We start from the raw sequence: 20,795 nt of genomic DNA, 5'->3' as shown, positions 1-20,795 counted from the left end.
CACAACATTTGCTTTTATACTGGGCATTTTTGACACTGTTCAGAGCAGAAGATCTTTAAGATTAGGAAAAGGCTTTTTGGTCCAGTGTTAATTATTTATTTTTTAAAAAACTTGTCCATCTCTTCCGAATTTTCCCTTTTCAAAATTTCTCTATTATAATTATCAAGGATCATCTCTGAATTTTATTTAATGCCATTTTGAGAGTAAAATTGTTTTTTTTCTGTACTTATGAACTTTTTGGCTTCTGAACCAATGAGTAAAGCCCCTCTATAGTTTGTTTCTTTTTGAACTATCCTGCAAATTGCACGATGGAACAATAATGAAACTATCAACTAATTTTGAGCAATCTAACTCGTCTTTTAATTCCAGCCATGATGTGGTGAGAAGTTTGAGAATTGTAGGTCCAAAGTAACCTGGTTATTTCAAACATGCTAAACGTATAATCTAGGTCTCAAGTTACTTGTACTGTTTCCCAAAATATTTTCTAAAGTATGTTTCTTTTTGCATTTGAAGCAATTGATAAAAACTGCTCCCACCCTCTAAGCCTGGTCTATAAATTCATCACTTTTTTTGCTGAAATTTCTTTTTCAGATTCGTTTTGAATTTACTCCCTTTCCTGACAGCAGGTTCTGGATAGGATGAAGTGACTTCGTGTCATAGTCTATATTATCTGTTATTTTAAAAAAATTTTAAGGTAGCAATTTTATCATCTCTAACCCCTTTTCCCCACTAGGAACTTGGTCAATTTACATACTCATTTCTTAATCTAATTCTTCCATTCCTTATTGTTTATTCTTATATGTCTACCTTGTATTCTTTCAGTATCTACCCTATAAAAAAGATGTTGCAATGACCAGAAAACACACCGTAAGTGTGATTTCACCAATGATTTCCAAATGGTAGGCTCGCACACCAGTTTTATTTTGGCTTCCCATGAATTGCTGTCCGTAGTCATACAGCATGCAAACAGACTCTTCAGTCCAACCCATCCATGCTGAACATAATCCCAAACAAAACTAGTCCCACCTGCCCCATATCCCTCTAAACCTTTCCTGTTCATGTATCTATCCAAATGTCTTTTAAATGTTGTAAGTGTACCTGCATCCACCACTTTCTCAAGAAGTTCATTCCTCACGCAAACCACCCTCTTTCTGTTTTTAAAAAAAATTGCCTCATATTTTTTAAATTTTCTCACCTTAAAAATGTGCCCCCTAGTCTTGAAATCCCTCATCCTAGGGAAAGACAACTACCTGTACCTCTCATCTGTACCTCTCATTTTCTAAAGTTCTATCAGATTGCCTCTCAACCTCCTATACTCCACTGAAAAAAGTACCAGCCTATCAAACCTTTTTTTTTAATAACTCAAACCTTCCATACCCTGCAACATCCTGGTAAATCTCTTCTGAACCCTCTCCAGGTTTAATAATATCTTTTCTATAACTGGGACTAGAACTGGGCACAGAACAGAGGCCTCACCGACATGTATAATCTCAACTTGACTTTCCAACTCCTCTACTCCAAATGACTAAGCAATGAAGGCAAGAGTGCCAAATGCTTTTTTTAACCACTCTGTCTATATGCGTTGCAAATTTCAAAGAATTTATGTACCTGCACTCCTTGGTCCTTCTGTTCTATAACACTCCCTAAGGCCCTATCATTAATTGTATGAACATTACCCTTGTTTGTTGTACCAAAATGAACTCCATCTGACATTTTTCAGCCCAGTTCTTTCTTTTGAACTCCATCTTCCAAATGTCTGTCAAATATCCATGGCATATTCATAACTTTCTGTAGCTTATCTTGTTTAACTTTATGCATTACCTTCAATGGCTAATTTGCAGATGATATCATGTTATTATGTTTTGTCGTCTAGCTCCAAGTAATTTATAAACATTATCATTAAAGGAAATGGAACTCTGAGACTCTCAACATTCATCTAGGAGGATGATAACTACACTCAATATTGTCCTTGTTTCTGCTTTCACTGCTCTCTCTCCTTTTTTTCTCTCTCTTGTTCTCTCTTCCCTTTCCTCTCCTCTCTTCCTCCTCCTTTTATCCTATCCCCACCCATGCCCCTCCCCCCAATCCCCCAGTTCGAATTCCCTGGCATGTGAGCCATTTCTGATTGAGCACATGACTAGTCTTATTTCCCACCACTATATTTGGCTTTATCATGTAAAGTAATGCAATAGCTATAGTAGTTTGTCCTTCCTGTACTCCATAAATATCACAGAGATCATAGGATAACCACAAATACTTTAGGAAATGGCTGCAGCAGTGCAGAGCAACTGAAAGATGGATTTTTATATTCAAGTAAATTTCACAATATCCTGAGCTGATTGAACATCTGCCTCCCCAATCAAAGGTAACAATTCCTTCTAGTTGATTTAGCAATAGTAATCACTCAATGGGCAGCATTTATTATTACTAGAAATAAGTTTTAAGACATAATTCTGTTGCATTAAACCAAGGCCAAGTTTCAGCTCTAAGGACAAAGGAGAAAGTCAGGGAGCCAATGAAATTACAACAGTGACAGCCAGCAATGCTGCTTAAGTCTAGTTTTATTTTTTTTAGATCTATTAGTCTGACTCCAGCAATATAATGTGAAATTGGAAGATAGAGAGCATTCTCACTAGAGGGGAAAAAAAGCTGTCTCCATAAGAGCTGTGCAATGTTTCCCTCACTGCTACTCCTCAAACCATATAGCATGAGATTTTCTTTCTTTTCCCTGAACAAATATAGGAGCCAACTTAGATAGACGAAGTCCATATTAAAGAATAGAAATAAATATGGCACACCAATCTTTGAGGATACGTACTTGGCCTAGAACATTTGGAGAACACTGCTGCTCATCAAACCATACCCTGGGATCTTTAGTGGCCTCTGAATTGACAGGTGCTAACTTCACTGCTCCTCGGATGCTGCCTGAACTGCTGTGCTCTTCCAGCACCACTAATCCAGAATAATGTCTCATTCGGCCAGGTGCCACCTCAAACCAGACACTGCTGTATGTGAGACATGATTAGAGTGGTGATGGAAAAGCACAGCAGGTCTGGCAACAGCCTGAGGAACAGGAAAATCGACATTTCGGGCAAAAGCCCTTCATCAGGGCCCAAAACGTTGATGCTCCTGCTCCTCGGATACTCCCTGACCTGCTGTGCTTTTCCAACACCCACCCCTTATCTTGATTCGAATCTCGAGCATCTGCACTATCCACTAGTGCCACTGCTGTATTTGATTGTATTCCCCTCAAAGTCATTCACCGTAAGCACATGCATTACAGCAGTGATAGGTTGAACTTTCTGACCTGCTAACTCGGCTGCGCATCTGCTTTGACAGGTTTTTGTTCTGATTTTCTTACCCCCACCTCCCCAGACCATTTTTTATAAAAAATATAGTCGAAAGGCCAGCATCCGCGGTCAGGAAATCTCGACGCAAGGTCTCAATGCCACCCCCCTCATGGGTGGGCAGGGGGTCGTTGATTTGTTGTGTATGTTGTGCGTGAGGCGGGGGTGCGAACGGTGGAATTCTGAGCCGCTTCTGTCGGGCGGCGAGTTGAACGGATGGAGCAAGGGGCTGAAGGGGGAGGGGTGGGCGTTTTAAAAAGCCCGCGCGTGCGCGCGCGCGCTGCGGCCGTTGGCCGTTGGCCGCTCGAGGGCGGCTGGCGCGTGCGGAGGACAAAGGAGGCGTCCGTTTGAAGGGAGCGGGGCGGTTGGGACCGGCACAGCTCAGCAGGGCGGGCAGGGCGCGGGCAAGGAGGGAGGGAGAGGGGGCACAACCGCAAAGCGAAGGAAGGAAGGAGCTGAAGAGGACTACGGCCGGGCGGGGAAAGCAGACCGGAGGACCTGGTGGCGGGAGGGCTATCGGATAATGGAGGTTCAGAGGAAGAGGCCGAGGGAGAAATGGGGACGGAGCTGGAGAATCCGTCGGAGGAAGAGGAGCCGGGAGAAAGGCTGCAAAATCCGGGGCAAGAAGAGGCAACTGGGCGCGCACCTGGGCAGCCGAAGGGACAAGGAGAAGCACGTTAGGGTGGAGCTGGAAGAAAGGAAGGAGATGAGCTGCAGCCAGACGGCTGGCGACCCCGAGGAGCACAGAACCGGTGATGCACGAAGCGAGCTGGGTATTGTGTGTGGCAAGGAGACAGACCCACAAACAGGAGAATTGAAGCCTCTACAAGAGGACGACAGACCGAACCAAAACCCGGCAGAACTGGGTGGCTTGGCTGGCCAAGAGAGAGTACCAACGAGAGATAATGACTTAGATATACAGAAACACAGAGACACAGAACTAGACCCCCCCGGTGACCAAGAGATAGAAAAAGTCACAGGGGTGAGCCTAAGAATTTTGAAGGAGCAGGAGAAAGAACATCCAACCGCACCCGAGATAGAGAAGAGTCAAGAGGATGAGATGCAGAGGAGAACTGAACTGGAGACTTCGCAGGATGAGGAAAGAACAAGTCGAGAAGTGGATACTTTACAGGAGGAGGAGAAAGAGAAGCAAAGGGAAGAGACGGAGAATCCGAAAGAGAAAGGAATAGAAGATCGAATAGGGGTAGAGCTAGAGAATATGAAGGACAAAGATGCAGAAAAACATACTGTAATTTGTCTTGAGACTTTGAAGGACCAAGAGAACGATGAACCTAGAGAAGCGGAGCTGGGGTTTCTGATGGACCAAAAGACAGAGAAAGAAAACAGAGAAAAGATAGGGAATCCGAAGGATCAAGAGGAGGAGAAGCAAAGACCAGTCGAATTGGAGCTTCAGAAGGACCAAGAAGAAGTGAGCCAAGGAGAGAAGTTGAAGAATTACGAATCTGAGAAGAAGAGAGATGAGATAGAAATTTCTAAGGAACAGGATGAGGAGAAAGACACACTAATGGTAGAAGAGCCTGAAATACTAAGAAAAATACAGTTAAATGAAAACAGAGCTGAAGAACCTGAGAGCAAGATACTGATAAATTAGATAGATTTAAAATTAGCCTGAAATAGAATTGTAGCAAAATACTAAAAGGGAAGAATAGATATAACCGATCGGTTATTCTGTGTTCAAATTGCTTAAATGTATGATTTGTTCCAAGAATGCCACAATTAACCTTTTTTTTAAATAACTGTTCTATACATAGTAATTTATTTTAGTCTCAGTTGTAATTAATCTTTTGTTTCATTGGATTGTATTTTAATATGAGCTCTTGGGATAATTATTAATAAAGTTAATTTGTTTTGACATCTTGTATAGTTGGATTTTATCGTAGCAGCCTTAAGTAACTGTTTAAGAACTGAACAACTTTTACTATGATGGAAGCTATTGCTAAGATATTTTACAGTTAGTCATGAAACAACCATTGTTTAAAACAGTTGTACACCATGCAATGTTTAAGACACTGACAGTGACAATCTGCAAATGAACAGCTTATTAGCTTTTGGTAAACCATGAAAGAATATGGGAAAAGATCCAACATCTTTAACTATTCACATTACGAAATCTTGAGTCTTTGAAATATTCAGCAAATAAATTCTCATTTCAAGATCTTTAGTAGCATTTTTATGTTGAACTTAATTAAAACATATTTCACAATTTGTCTTTTTTATTATTGATTTTTGGTAAACATTTTTTTCTCAGCTGCTTCTTTAAATATTAATTATATTATTGATGAGTAGTTGAGAGTATCACTGATTTAAAACATAGGAAATTCAAAACTATAAAAATAATCTAAAGTCTAAACTTGTCTTTGCATTCCATGATAGCATCACAATGAAAATATTCAGATTATTTTTCTATTCATTTTGAAATACGACTTTTTTTGAAAGACATGCTTTCACTACTTACTTGTATTTGCCCTTGAAAATGATGGCACGCCCTTTACTGAACTCTACAGTTTATGCTGTGAAAGTGTTTCCATAATGCTGTTTTGATGGGAGTTCCAGGATTTTGGTCCAGTAATGAAGAAATGTTGACATAGTCCAATTTGGGTTGCTGTGGGAGTTAAAGTTAAATTAGTGGATGACAGTGTTCCCATGCTTTTGTCCACTTTATTCTGCAAATGTGTGGAGGCTATGAGGTAAAGATAAATTTGCGAATAAATACAAATCTATATGTCAATGTTTAGTCAGGATTTTTACAATATTATTACTATGGAGTCTAGTGACATCAGATGCAGTTTCAGTAATGATTCTAAGGGAGGAAGGTGAGTCAGAGAAATTGAGAACCTTTGGGAAGGGAAGTTGGTATACAGATGGAGAAGAAGCTGAGTAGATGAAATGGTGGAGCTCTAACATGTAAATTGTTATTTAATTGTTTCCTCAATGTGCTTAGAATATGGTAAATCTATGTTAAATGTCTTATTCTATCCCTTGCCTGCTTTCCATACTTCTGTCAGTCTAAGTTGCCAGATCCTTTCCAAAGCTTTTGCTAATACAAAATATAAAAAATTAATTTGACTAGAATACATGCTGCTGCATGTATAAGTGGGGATGATAATTGTCAATTCTATTTAGAATTTAGTTCAACATCAAATTACTTTGTAAATTAACTGGATCGTGGTATTTGAGTGGAGGGACTGGAATAAATAATAAATATTTTCTGATAAGTATTTCTAAGGGGAGAATGGTCCCAACTGTGAAGACTGATGTCATCTATTTTATGAGGAGATAAATAAATGTGAAGAATTATATCAATTTTTCACAAATCATACATTATTATCAATGCCATTTTAAACATAGATTTAGCAAACCCACACAAGTTTGACGAAAAAGCCAAAGAACATAAAAATTGAAAATTTTCAAGAAACAGCTTGAGATATTGGCATATTGATGTATAACATATGAGTTAGGAGCTTGATCAAGTCATTGAGTACAATACCTATGCTGCCATTCTGGATGAACACGGCTGACTCCACATTCCCATTATCACCAATAACTTTTTGTGTGCCTTGGTTAGTTGAGAATCTATCCATCTCTGCCTTAAAAATATTTAACAATTCTGCCTCCACCACAGAGTAAATTTTTTAAAAAAGCTGCAGAATATAATCCAAGTGACAACCCACACTTGCAATTCTAGCTATCTGAATGCCGCAGTAAATATATTTACGCATGGACAATTTTGCTCTAATTGGTAATGCATTTCCTTAAATGGATAGTAAGCCATCTCAAAAGGAACTATTACAGCATTAATTGCTTCTATTGTAAATTTATTCCACTCATCCACTATTCAAGGGAGGGAAAAATTATTCTAAGCTTCAATCTTACATGTCTGTAGTTTCAGCACTTGTTACTCTTTATGCCTCTCATTATTCCAAAGACTACTGAATATTTTTCCGGGCATTAAATTAATCCAAATGTCATTTCAAAATTCTTTGGCAATCAAATCAATTTCACTATTACATTGAAGACCACATTCAGTTATAAATATTGTAACATTATAATATAAAATTACAAGTTAAAGAAATTACGTATGACCTTAACAGCATCTTCAAGATACTTACAATGTTCACATTAAATGACTGCCTCTCGAAAGAAGCCCCATAAGTCATAAGATGATGCAGCACAGAAGGAAACCTTTTGGTTCAATGTGCCAGTGGTATCCAAATAGCTATCCAATGAAAGCACTAGGGGTCTTTTCTAATGCCCTTGCTTGTAAACTCCACTTCCTGAATCAGCCACAATATAGCAGAGGGGAGGGAGTAGGTGGTAATCATCTGACCCTGGACTATCAAAAATCTATCTAATTCAGCCTTGAATAAAATTAAAAAAACACTCTCCTTTCTAGCAAGAGAATTCCAGACTAGTGAACCTCAATAGAGAAGTATTCTCCTTACCTCTCTCTTAAAAAGGATATGTCTTATTCTAAAACGATGCCCCCTAGATTTTATCTCCACACATGAGGAAACAACCCCCTGATGTGCATCCAATGCAGTCCCATTGAGATCTTGTGTTTCAATAAGATTTTAAGCCATTGATCTCAGGAATGAGCCAAGTAAACATTTTCTCAACTGTTTCAGAAGAAATTTTAATCTTTTTAAAATGAGGTGATCAAAACTGTACATGGGACTCCAGCTGAGACCTCTCCAACCCCTGTACAACAGTAATAAAACCTGAAATAAAACAAAGAACTGTAGGTGCTGAAGATTGGAAATAGATCTCTCTACTTGCCTAACCCCTTATTGTATCTGCATATTAGATTTGTGATTTGTGCGGATTCATCTGTACCACTGAGCTCTGCTACCTCTCTCCATTTAAGTAGCATATTGCTTGATGGACAAATTCCATCTCAGAAATTTTATCCCAGCGTACGCGGTAGGGAGGCAGTTTCTGGATTAGAAATCCATTTTCTGCATTTCTCAACCAACCCGAGAGACTGATAAAGTAATGTTGTAAATCTTTCAAAGAAAGGGTTTCTACAGTCATAGAGATGTACACCATGGAACAGACCCTTCAGTCCAACCCGTCCATGCCGACCAATTATCTCATCCCAATCTAGTCTCACCTGACAGCACCTGGCCCATATCCTTCTAAAACCTTCCTATTCATGAACCCATCCAAATGCCTTTTAAATGTTGCATTTATACCAGCCTCCACCACATCCTCTGGCAGCTCATTCCATACACGTACCACCCTCTGCATGAAAAAGTTGCCCCTAGGTCCCTTTTATATCTTTCCCGTCTCACCCTAAACCTATGCCCTCTAGTTCTGGACTCCCCTACCCCAGTGAAAAGACTTTGCCTATTTATCCTATCCATGCCCCTCATAATTTTGTAAAACTCTATAAGGTCTCCCCTCAGCCTCCGAAGCTCCAGGGAAAACAGCCCCAGCCTGTTCAGCCTCTCCCCATAGCTCAAATCCTCCAACCTTGGTAACATCCTTGGAAATCTTTTCTGAACCCTTTCAAGTTTCACAACATCTTTCTGATAGGAAGGAGACCAGAATTGCACGCAATATTCCAACAGTGGCCTAACCAATGTCCTGTACAGCTACAACATGACCTCCCAACTCCTGTACTCAATACTCTGACCAATAAAAGAAAGCATACCAAACACCTTCTTCACTATCCTATCTACCTGCGACTCCACTTTCAAGGAGCTGTGAACTTGCACTCCAAGGTTCAGCAACACTTTCTAAGACCCTACCATTAAGTGTATAAGTCCTATTAAGATTTGCTTTCCCAAAATGCAGCACTTCGCATTTAACTGAATTAAACTCAATCTGCCACTTCTTGGCCCATTGACCCATCTGATCAAGATCCTGTTGTAATCTAAGGTAACCTTCTTCGCTGTCCACTACACCTCCAATTTTGGTGTCATCTGCAAACCTACTAACTATACCTCTTACGCTCGCATCCAAATCGTTTATATAAATGACAAAAAATAGAAGACTTTTGGCAATCCTTGTGGCACTCCACTGGTCAGAGGCCTCCAGTGTGAAAAACAACCCTCCATCAGCACCCTCTGTCTTCTACCTTTGAGCCAGTTCTGTATCCAAATGTCTAGTTCTCCCTGTATTCCATGAGATCTAACCTTGTTGTTGAATTATGTTTGACAATGGGGCTGCTGAAGATTTAACATTTACTACATTGAATAAAGGGTAATACTAATCATGGTATAGGACAAGACTGTCCATGCTGCTTCTGGGATAACCATTTCCCAGTCATTGATGCAGATTTGTATTTACATTAACACATTACTTTACAGTATAAAAGTAACCCTGTTAAAATTGATGCCCATGGTTTCAACAGCAGAAGAAAGGTGACTGAGGAAGGCTGCACTCTGGTTGTGGATGATTACCTGTGGGTGCTACAGTGTAATTTGAAGGATTGAAGTGGGGTGATGTTTGTTAATGATGCAGAGAGGAAAAGAGAAGAGGTCAGTCTCTCAAGCCAAGTCGGAATGCATGAACTTTTCAGAGGAAGTGAGCAGCAGAAGGGTGGTCCCTTGAACCTGGATGCAGTGTCCAAGAAGTTTGATACACCGACTCCCATATTCTCACCTTCTCAGTATTCTGCAAAGCCTCCTCAGTCCAATGTAACCTGCAACTCTACTCATAACCTTGCCTATAGGAACCTCCACACATGGCCATCTGAAGAACCAACATTCACACACTTGTATGTATATACTCTTTGCTTTCTCTCTTTATGGAGGTGCAACTGCCAGATTTTGGGAGGTGATCATATTCCTAGAGGCTGCAGATGACAGTTTTGATGTACAATGCCTGAATTTCCTAAAGTGCTGCTATTTACATGTTGAGATACTGAGTTGGGGGTCTTACTACCTTTTAAGCTTAATTTCAGTGTCTACTCCTTCTGTCTAGTGGATTAGCATATGGCTGAAAGGGCTTGGCTTCTTCTACTCTTCTTGTTCCTCAGTTGTAGTCCAAGGCAGAGCTACTAAAATGGTACCCATGCAAAGAAGTACCGATCAAGTTGAATGAATTGAAAATGGCTTAAGGTATTTTCTAAACAACCTATTTAGAGATGATATTGCACAGTTCTGGATCAGGTGGGACTTCAACCCAAACCTCCTGGCCCAGACATAGGGAATCTACCACTGCACCACAAGAGAACTGGAAATCAGTTTAACTGATCACTAGATGTTTTACTCACTGATTAAACAGGTGATTCTATTTCTTAAGTGCTGTGATCACAAGGCTCTAAGAAGTATTTAAGAGTCAAAGAGTTATTAGCATGGAAACTGTGCTTTCAGACCAACCAGTTCATGCCAACCATAGTCCCAAACTAAACAAGCCTCACCTGGCTGTGTTTGGCTCATATCCCTCCAAACATTTCTTATCCATGTACTTATCTAAATATCCTTTAAACAGTTTAACTGTTCCCACATCCATTACTTTCTCTGGAAGTTTACACCACGCATGAACCACTCTCGTGTAAACAAATTGCCCCTCATTTAAATCTTTCTCGTCTCACCTTAAAAATGTGTCCCCTAGTCTTGAACTTCCCCAGCCGAGGGAAAAGGCACCTTCCATTCACATTATCTATACCCCTTCTATAAATTTTATAAATTCATACTGGCTTTTGTATATTTAACTTCTCTTCTTCCAATTTTTTTCTCTTGTTTAATTTCTTTAAAGGTTTCTCAACTATCAAAGTCATGCCAACTGGCCTGAACTCAGCAGGTCTATACCTCTTCCCCTGCCCTCCCCTTTTCCTTGAGCAAAGAAGTACCATTTACCACCCTACACTCTCTTTGTATCACTCAAGACCCCCTATTTGCAGGTGCACAATAACATCTCTGAACAGGTTGCTTAGAAAATATCCATACGAAATTTCAAAAGGCATTTAATGAAATGCTATATAATAAACAGGTTAGCAATGGATGCCAGAGCATCAGGTTGGAAAAGGATAAAACCATAGAGTAATGGAAAACAGTTGTTTCTCACAGTGCAGGTAAATGCGCAGTTGTGTAATGTCCTGATGTATCTAAAGAGGTTTGGAAAATTGGGCCTCCGCCTTTTCACTCTACTTCCCTTAGCAACTTCTCATCTAGATCAGAAGGCTTTTCTATTTTGAGCGTTGTCAACCTTTCAAGTGGATGCTGTTTATCTGTTTTTATCTTATACAATTATTCTGCATTCTTCTTTACTGCAACCTTTAAGACTGCCTCTTAAGACTGATGTCAGGATGAAGTGAATGAGACTTGAGGAAGAATGTGCCAGTATAAAATTAAAGGGACTGGGCAGACCACCACCCTGAACTCAATCAGTGGACTAAGGAATGCAATACCACCTTGAACAGCTTGGGGGTAGAGAGAAAAGTGAATTAAATTTGAGAAAGCCAGAAAGACTATTAATAATATGAATTATGAATGTCATCTTGAATGGATTGGGCACAAAAGACTGGAGGGAAAAAAAATATAGGATCAAAAGCATATGTGAAGAATTAGAACCTGGACTATCCTATGTCTGCTTAAGTGGTTACAGCACAACAATGATAGCTTTCATTAATGTAGCCCATTTTAACACTCAGAGGCATCATGAGTGGAAAGGGCGTTTCCTCTGATGATAAAATGTAGAACTAGTGGTCACTGTTTAAAAGTCAAGGGTCATTCATTAAAAACAGATGAGACAAAATATTTTCTGAGAATTTAAAGCATTTGGAACTCTTTTGCTGAAAAGATGGTGGAAACACAGCCTTTGAATATTTTTAATGAAGAGATAGATTAGATAAGATAAGATAAGACATAGGAGTGGAAGTAAGGCCATTTGGCCCATTGAGTCCACTCTGCCATTCAATCATGGCTGATGGGTATTTCAACTCCACTTACCCGCATTCTCCCCGTAGCCCTTAATTCCTTATGACATCAAGAATTTATCAATCTCTGCCTTGAAGACACTTCGCGTCCCAGCCTCCACTGCACTCTGCGGCAATGAATTCCACAGGCCCACCACTCTCTGGCTGAAGAAATGTCTCCGTATTTCTGTTCTGAATTTACCCCCTCTAATTCTAAGGCTGTGTCCACGGGTCCTAGTCTCCTCGCCCAAGGAAACAATTTCCTAGCGTCCACCCTTTCCAAGCCATGTAATATCTTGTAAGTTTCTATTAAATATCCCCTTAATCTTCTAAATTCCAATCCCAGGATCCTCAGCCATTTCTCGGATGTTAGACTAACCATTCCAGGAATCATCCGTGTGAATCTCCGCTGGAGATTCGAGATTGGGGGGGGAGGGGGGGCGGGGCCGTGAAAGGCTATTGGGTTAAGTAGAAATGCGGATTTGAGATTACAGTCAGGTTACTCATTATCTCATTGGAGGAGCTACATGATTAATTTTGCTCCTAATTTGCATTTCGTGTACATTTATGCAAGGTTTATAAGTTAGTGTTCATAGAATCCCTATTGGGTTGGTACCTGGGATTTTGATATTGTGGCTATTACAGAGACATGGGTAGAACAGGGACAGGATTGGCTGTTGCAGGTTCCAGGGTTTAAATGTTTTAGTAGGGTCAGAGGTGGGAGTAAAAGAGGGGGAGGTGTGGCATTGCTTGTCAAGGATAGTATTACAGTGGTGGAAAGGACGATGGATGAAGACTCGCTATCTGAGGTAGTTTGGGCTGAGGTTAGAAATAGGAAAGGTGAGGTCACCCTGTTAGGAGTTTTCTACAGGTCTCATAACAGTCCTAGAGACGTAGAAGAAAGGATTACGAGGATGATTCAGGAGAAGAGTGAAAGTAATAGGGTGGTTGTTATGGGGGACTTTAACTTTCCAGATATTGACTGGGAAAGCTATAGCTCGAGTACGTTAGATGGGTCAGTGTTTGTCCAATGTGTGCAGGAGGGTTTCCTGACACAATATGTAGACAGGCCAACAAGAGTTGAGGTCATACTGGATTTGGTTCTGGGTAACGAACCAGGCCAGGTGTTAGAATTGGAGGTAGGTGAGCACTTTGGGGACAGTGACCACAATTCGGTGACTTTTACTCTAGTGATGGAGAGGGATAAGTGTGCACTGCAGGGCAAGAGTTATAGCTGGGGTGAGGGAAATTATGATGCAGTGAGGCATGACTTAGGATGCGTGGCTTGGAAAAGTAGGCTTCAAGGGAAGGGTGCAATCGATATGTGGAGTTTGTTCAAGGAGCAACTATTGAGTGTCCTTGATCAGTCTGTACCTGTCAGGCAGGGAGGAAAGGGTCGTGTGAGGGAGCAGTGGTTTAATAAGGAATTGAAATCCCTTGTTGAAGGGAAGAGGGCGGCCCATGTAAAGACGAAGCGTGAAGGTTCAATTGGGGCGATTGAGAGTTATAAGGTAGCCAGGAAGGATCTAAAGAGAGAGCTAAGAGCAGCAAGGAGGGGACATGAAAAGTCCTTGGTTGGTAGGATTAGGGAAAACCCAAAGGCTTTCTATAGGTATGTCAGGAATAAAAGAATGACTAGGGTAGGAATAGGTCCAGTCAAGGATAGTTGTGGGAGGTTGTGTGTGGGAGCTGAAGAGATTGGGGAGACACTGAAGTCAGTATTTACTCAGGAACAGGACATTGTTGCGGATGTGAATATTGAGTCACAATTAATTAGAATGGATGGCTTTGAGGTATGTAGGGAAATTCTGGAAAGGGTGAAAATAGATAAGTCCCCTGGGCCTGATGGCATTTATCCTAGGATTCTCTGGGAAGCAAGGGAGGAGATTGCAGAGCCATTGGCCTTGATTTTTATGTCCTCATTGTCTGCAGGAATAGTGCCAGAAGACTGGAGGATAGCAAATGTGGTTCCCTTGTTCAAGAAGGGGAGTAGGGATAACCCTAGTAACTATAGGTTGGTGTGTCTCACTTCTGTTGTGGGCAAAGTCTTAGAGAGAATTGTAAGGGATAGGATTTATGAACATCTGGATAGGAATAATGTGATCAAGGATAGTCAGCATGGTTTTGTGAAGGGCAGATTGTGCCTCACAAACCTTATTGAATTTTTTGAGAAGGTGACTAAGGAGGTGGACGAGGGTAAAGTGGTAGATGTAATGTATATGGATTTTAGCAAGGCGTTTGATAAGGTTCCCCATGGTAGGCTACTGCAAAAAATACGGAGGTATGGCATTGAGGGTGAGTTGGAGGTTTGGATTAGGAATTGGCTGGCTGGAAGAAGACAGAGGGTAGTAGTTGATGGTAAAGGTTCATCTTGGAGTGCAGTTACTAGCAGTGTTCCGCAAGGATCTGTTTTGGGACCATTGCTGTTTGTCATTTTTATAAATGACCTGGAGGAGGGGCTAGAAGGTTGGCTGAGCAAGTTTGCGGATGATACGAAAGTCGGTGGAGTTGTTGACAGTGAGGAAGGATGTGGCAGGTTACAGCAGGATATAGATAAGCTGCAGAGCTAGGCAGAAAGGTGGCAAATGGAGTTCAATGTAGGTAAGTGTGAAGTGATTCACTTTGGTAAGAGTAACAAGAAGATGGAGTATTCGGCTAATGGTCAGATACTTGGTAGTGTGGATGAGCAGAGGGATCTTGGTGTCCATGTACACAGATCTCTGAAAGTTGCCACCCAGGTAAATAGTGCTGTGAAGAAGGCATATGGCGTACTAGCTTATATTGGTAGAGGAATTGAGTTCCGGAGTCCTGAGGTCATGTTGCAGTTGTATAAGACTCTGGTGCGGCCGCATCTGGAGTATTGTGTGCAGTTTTGGTCGCCATACTATAGGAAGGATGTGGAGGCACTGGAACGGGTGCAGAAGAGGTTTACCAGGATGTTGCCTGGTATGGTAGGAAGATCGTATGAGGCACTTGGGGCTGTTTTCATTGGAGAAAAGAAGGTTTAGGGGTGACTTGATAGAGGTGTACAAGATGATTAGGGGTTTAGATAGGGTTGACCATGAGAACCTTTTTCCACGTATGTAGTCAGCTATTACGAGGGGGCATAGCTTTAAATTAAGGGGTGGTAGGTATAGGACAGATGTTAGGGGTAGATTCTTTACTCAGTGAGTTGTGAGTTCATGGAATGCCCTGCCAGTAGCAGTGGTGGACTCTCCCACTTTATGGGCATTTAAACGGGCATTGGATAGACATATGGAGAATAGTGGGCTAGTGTAGGTTAGGTGTGCTTGGATCTGCGCAACATCGAGGGCCGAAGGGCCTGTACTGCGCTGTATTTTTCTATGTTCTATTGTGTGGAAGCAGGCCATTCGATCTATCGAGTCTGCATCGACTTTCCAAAGACTTTCCACCAACATTCAGACAGACACCCTTGTCCCATTTCTGCAATTATACTGCATTAGTCACTCCGCCTAAACTGCACATCTTTGGATTGTGGGAGGAAACTGGAACACATGGCAGGAAACCCACACAGACATAGGATAAATGTGCAAACTCCGTACAGACAGTCAGGGGTGGGATCGAACCTGGGTCCCTGGTGCAGTGAGGCAGCAGTGCGAACCATTGAGCGAGCCCTGGTGTTCCGGTGTATAAAATCTCATTGATTTTAGGAGGCATTATTGAATCTTTACGCGGAGAAAGTAATTGTGCAGGAGGCGAAACGTAGGCGATAAACAAACATTGTAGCTGAGAACAAGATATCAGAAAGTGCATGATTCATATTGTTCCCCGCAACAATATAATGCGATATGAAGCATTGCGAGAAAACTCAGAGATATACTGGCAGTTCTAGGGAACCCCTCAGGATCCGCTGAAGATTTGTACGAACCGGGAAAGTGAAGACGCCGTTCTGATGTAGAACAAAAAAGTTTTAAATTGATTATGAACATTATTTAAGGGAAACTTATTAAATAATAAATAATTCGTATATGTTTTGAATAGCGATCCTGGTGACCTGCTCCACAGAATACAATGGGGTTTCTGCTTTTAAAAGCAACAACTTAGAACGTCCTTGAGAAAGACAGTAGTCATGTTTATTATTATCTGCTCACCGATCAGACACGCCAGTTGTCCTGCTGATAACATTAAAAAAAACTGGTTGTTATAACATCACAAGTAAACAATTAATTTTGTTTAATATTATTCTATGTCTTCCCTTTCTGTTGATTAACATTTGGAGGCTTTTTTTGTTGAAAGCTACTTCCTCCTGAAGGCGTTTTCCTTCGTGACATTTCATAATTGACAACTCAAACGGCCTCTGCTAATCTCCCTGGGCCTGGCTCCGCTGTATGTACCAATCAGTTTGATCCAGGCGGATGAGCAATCCGTTTACAAACCAGCCAAACGATCGGAAAGACTCCAGCGAATTTGTGGAAAGCACAGAGCAGTCAGTGGGCACTGGGTTGAAATTCACGGCGATATCTCGTTCGAGAGCGTCTGACTGGATATCCTTGACAAAAGAACTTGAAGATCAACGATTACCTAGTCCAGGTAAACAAACTGAGTTCAACCTGCTTCCTTCAGAGGCGGTAAAGCAGTTCAGCATTTCTCCTTCTATGCACTGCCTTATTCTTTCGAAGCGTCGTGAAAGAATCTTGCCTAGATTGTGATAATCTTATTCATTATTCTGGGAACGAAATAAAATAAATCATAGTATATTAGAGTTGGGAGACAGTTTACTCTAGTCTGGTTTCTTGAATTAAAAATACCTTTTTTTTAAACAATATGTATTTTGTTGAAAGTTCTAATCTGATGGCTAGCTCCCCTGGCTCAGATTTATTTTGTTATACTGCTAACAGAAAAAGTTTTTTAAAAAGCAACCGATGCAATTAGCCCAGTGGAACAAAAGCGAATGGTCACAAGTGAACACACTAGACAAAGCCGGATTTGTTACTTTTTTGGAAGCCTGTGTGTAGTCTGCAATGAAATGATAACATGAAATATCATCAAAAGCTGCAACGTACTAAAAGTAAACTTCCTTAAAACTATAACAAGATGATTTCTCACCTCCTCATAACTTTTTTGGATTTGAAACCTGTTCACCCAGGCCTTATTCCTTTTTTAACATTTTCTTCTCTCCTGGAATCTTTTATTCCTTTCCTTGATGGGAATTGTTTGCTCAAGTGTCTACTTTAATAGGCGTAAGTAATGAAAAGTGTTTTTAAAAAAAAACATAGTATGAGAGATATTCAGAAACGGAAAGGTATAAAAGAGAGAATTCCAGAAAGAAACCCCAAAGCAACCGAGGCGTTGTTGCCAACGGTGAACTGAATAGTCCAGTAAAGGGCTGCATCAGGAGAAGAGGATATAGGACTGTAGCAGATAAAGAATGAGGTGGGAGTTGAATATTTTGGAAATTTGAAGTTTGTATAGATGAGAAGGGAACAAGACAATAGTTGAGGAGGACTTACTGTGACTACCGATTAGTTTTGAAGAGCATGCAGTAGTTAAGCTGAGGAGTGATAGACAAAGGAGAAAGTGAGGACTGCAGATGCTGGAGATCAGAGCCGAAAATGTGTTGCTGGAAAGGCGCAGCAGGCCAGGCAGCATCCTGTTCCTTGGATGCTGCCTGACCTGCTGCTCCTTTCCAATGTCAGGTTTCTGCAGTAAAGGAGCTGTGGTTGGACCAGAAGCTCAGTTGCAGTTAGGAAGCAAATAGTTCTGTGCCATTGAATAGTGTTCCATGTGATACTTAAAACTACAACTTTCCAAAATCTTTATTTACATAAAATGAAATCAGAAGTCACAAGCCTTAGGTTATGAAGGTATTGTTTTCTGAAATGTATCTGTTTTCAGAAAAAAAACGATCTTTTGAGTTACTCAACATACAGAGTCCATCAAGAAAATAATCAAGCATGAACACAAATGTATTTTTTCATGAGATCAAATTTCGTCTGTTCTTACACATGCATTGCAGAAAATCTTTAAAGCATTCAGGTCTGCTAATTGGGAGATTTGAGTTGTGTTTGAGAATAGGCTATTATCAGAATAGTAACAGTCCACTTGTGGCTGAGTTCTCATTACCACGATGAGTGTTGTTGCTATTGCGTCTGGGTTAATACATTTGTTGATGAATGATTGACTGATACTCATTTAGATCCAAGTTTACTTGGAAAAATCTGCATAAACAGTAGACCATAAGACATAGGAAGTAAGGCCATTCAGCCCATCGAGTCCACTCTGCCATTCAATCATGGCTGATGGGCATTTCAACACCAATTACCCCATTCTCCCTGAAGCCCTTAATTCCTTGTGACATCAAGAATTTATCAATCTCTGCCTTGAAGACATTTAGCGTCCCGGCCTCCACTGCACTCTGCGGCAATGAATTCCACAGGCCAACCACTCTCTGGCTGAAGAAATGTCTCCGTATTTCTGTTCTGAATTTACCCCCTCTAATTCTAAGGCTGTGTCCACGGGTCCTAGTCTCCTCACCTAACGGAAACAATTTCCTAGCATCCACCCTTTCCAAGCCATTTATTACCTTGTAAGTTTCTATTAGATCTCCCCTTAATCTTCTAAACTCCAATGAATACAATCCCAGAATCCTCAGCCGTTCCTCGTATGTTAGACCTACCATTCCAGGGATCATCTGTGTGAATCTCTGCTGGACACGCTCCAGTGCCAGTATGTCCTTCCTGAGATGTGGGGACCAAAACTGGACACAGTACTCCAAATGGGGCCTAACCAGAGCTTTATTAAGTCTCAGTAGCACAATGGTGCTTTTATATTCCAACCCTCTTGAGATAAATAAATGACAACATTGCATTCGCTTTCTTAATCACGGACTAACCTGCATGTTTACCTTTGGAGGATCCTCGACTAGCACTCCTAGATCCCTTTGTACTTTGGCTTTATGAATTTTCTCCCTGTTTAGAAAGTAGTCCATGCTTATATTCTTTTTTCCAAAGTGCAAGACCTTGCATTTGCTCACATTGAATTCCAAGAGCCATTTCCTGGACCACTCTCCCAAACTGTCTAGATCCTTCTGCAGCCTCCCCACTTCCTCAGTACTACCTGCCTGTCCACCTAACTTCGTATCATTGGCAAACTTCGCTAGAATGCCCCGAGTCCCTTCATCCAGATCATTAATATATAACGTGAACAGCTGCAGCCCCAACACTGAACCCTGTGGGACACCGCAGTTGCCATTCCGAAAAAGAACCTTTTATCCGAACTCTCTGCCTTCTGTCAGACAGCCAATCCTCAATCCATAGCAGTAGCTCACCTCGAACACCATGGGCCCTCACCTTGCTCAGCAGCCTCCCATGTGGCACCTTATCAAAAGCCTTTTGGAAGTCTAGATAGACCATATCCACTGGGTTTCCCTGGTCTAACCTACCTGTCACCTCTTCAAAGAATTCCAACAGGTTTGTCAGGCACGACCTCCCCTTACTAAATCCATGTTGACTTGTTCTAATCCGAACCTGCTCTTCCAAGAATTTAGAAACTTCATCCTTAACAATGGATTCTAGAATTTTACCAACAACCGAGGTTAGGCTAATTGGCCTATAATTTTCCATCTTTTGTCTTGATCCTTTCTTGAACAAGGGGGTTACAACAGCGATCTTCCAATCATCCGGGACCTTCCCTGACTCCAGTGAAAGATCTCAACCAACGCCTCCGCTATTTCCTCAGCCACCTCCCTCAGAACTCTAGGGTGTAGTCCATCGGGGCCAGGAGATTTATCAATTTTAAGACCTTTTAGCTTTTCTAGCACTTTCTCTTTTGTAATGGTAACCATACTCAACTCAGCCCCATGACTCCCTTTAATTGTTGGGATATTACTCATGTCTTCCACTGTGAAGACTGACGCAAAGTACTTATTAAGTTCTCCAGTTATTTCCTTATCTCCCATCACTAGGCTTCCAGCATCAGTTTGAAGTGGCCCAATGTCTACTTTTGCCTGTCGTTTGTTTCTTATGTATTGAAAGAAACTTTTACTATCATTTCTAATATTACTGGCTAGCCTACCTTCATATTTGATCCTGTCCTTCCTTATTTCTCTCTTTGTTATCCTCTGTTTGTTTTTATAGCTTTCCCAATCTTCTGGTTTCCCAGTGCTCTTGGCCACTTTATAGGATCTCTCTTTTTCTTTTATACATTTCCTGACTTCCTTTGTCAGCCATGGCTGCCTAATCCCTCCCCGATAATCTTTCTTGTCTTGGGGATGAACCTCTGTACAGTGTCCTCAATTATACCCACAAACTCCTGCCATTTTTGCTCTACTGTCTTCCCTGCTAGGCTCTGCTTCCAGTCGATTTTCGTCAGTTCCTCTCTCATGCCCTCATAATTACCTTTATTTAGCTGTAACACCATTACATCTGATTTTGCCTTCTCTCTTTCAAACTGCAGACTGAACTCTACCATATTATGATTGCTGCTTCCTAAGTGTTCCCTTACTTTAAGATTATTTTATAAAATCTGGTTCATTACATAGCACTAGGTCCAGAATAGCCTGCTCCCTTGTGGGCTCCATGATAAGCTGTTCCAAAAAGCCATCC

General features: G+C 41.1%; 1 protein-coding gene across 2 annotated transcripts in view; it reads left to right on the top strand.

Moving 5' to 3' along the window:
* Positions 1-2,281: 2,281 nt before the first annotated feature.
* The window catches only part of rhbdl2 (rhomboid, veinlet-like 2 (Drosophila)), an 84,422-nt gene continuing 65,908 nt past the window's right edge, over positions 2,282-20,795 (top strand). The window contains exon 1 of one of the 2 annotated variants that reach the window (XM_060847493.1): positions 2,282-2,365. The gene's annotated coding sequence lies outside the window, so the exon portion shown is untranslated. Of the gene's footprint in view, positions 2,366-16,608; positions 16,783-20,795 lie in introns of those variants that run through there. The other variant, XM_060847492.1, reaches the window with a different exon arrangement.

This window comes from Hemiscyllium ocellatum, chromosome 30 (assembly GCF_020745735.1).
Source record: "Hemiscyllium ocellatum isolate sHemOce1 chromosome 30, sHemOce1.pat.X.cur, whole genome shotgun sequence".
NCBI lineage: Eukaryota > Metazoa > Chordata > Chondrichthyes > Orectolobiformes > Hemiscylliidae > Hemiscyllium > Hemiscyllium ocellatum.
This window is presented reverse-complemented; position numbering and strand designations above follow the sequence as displayed.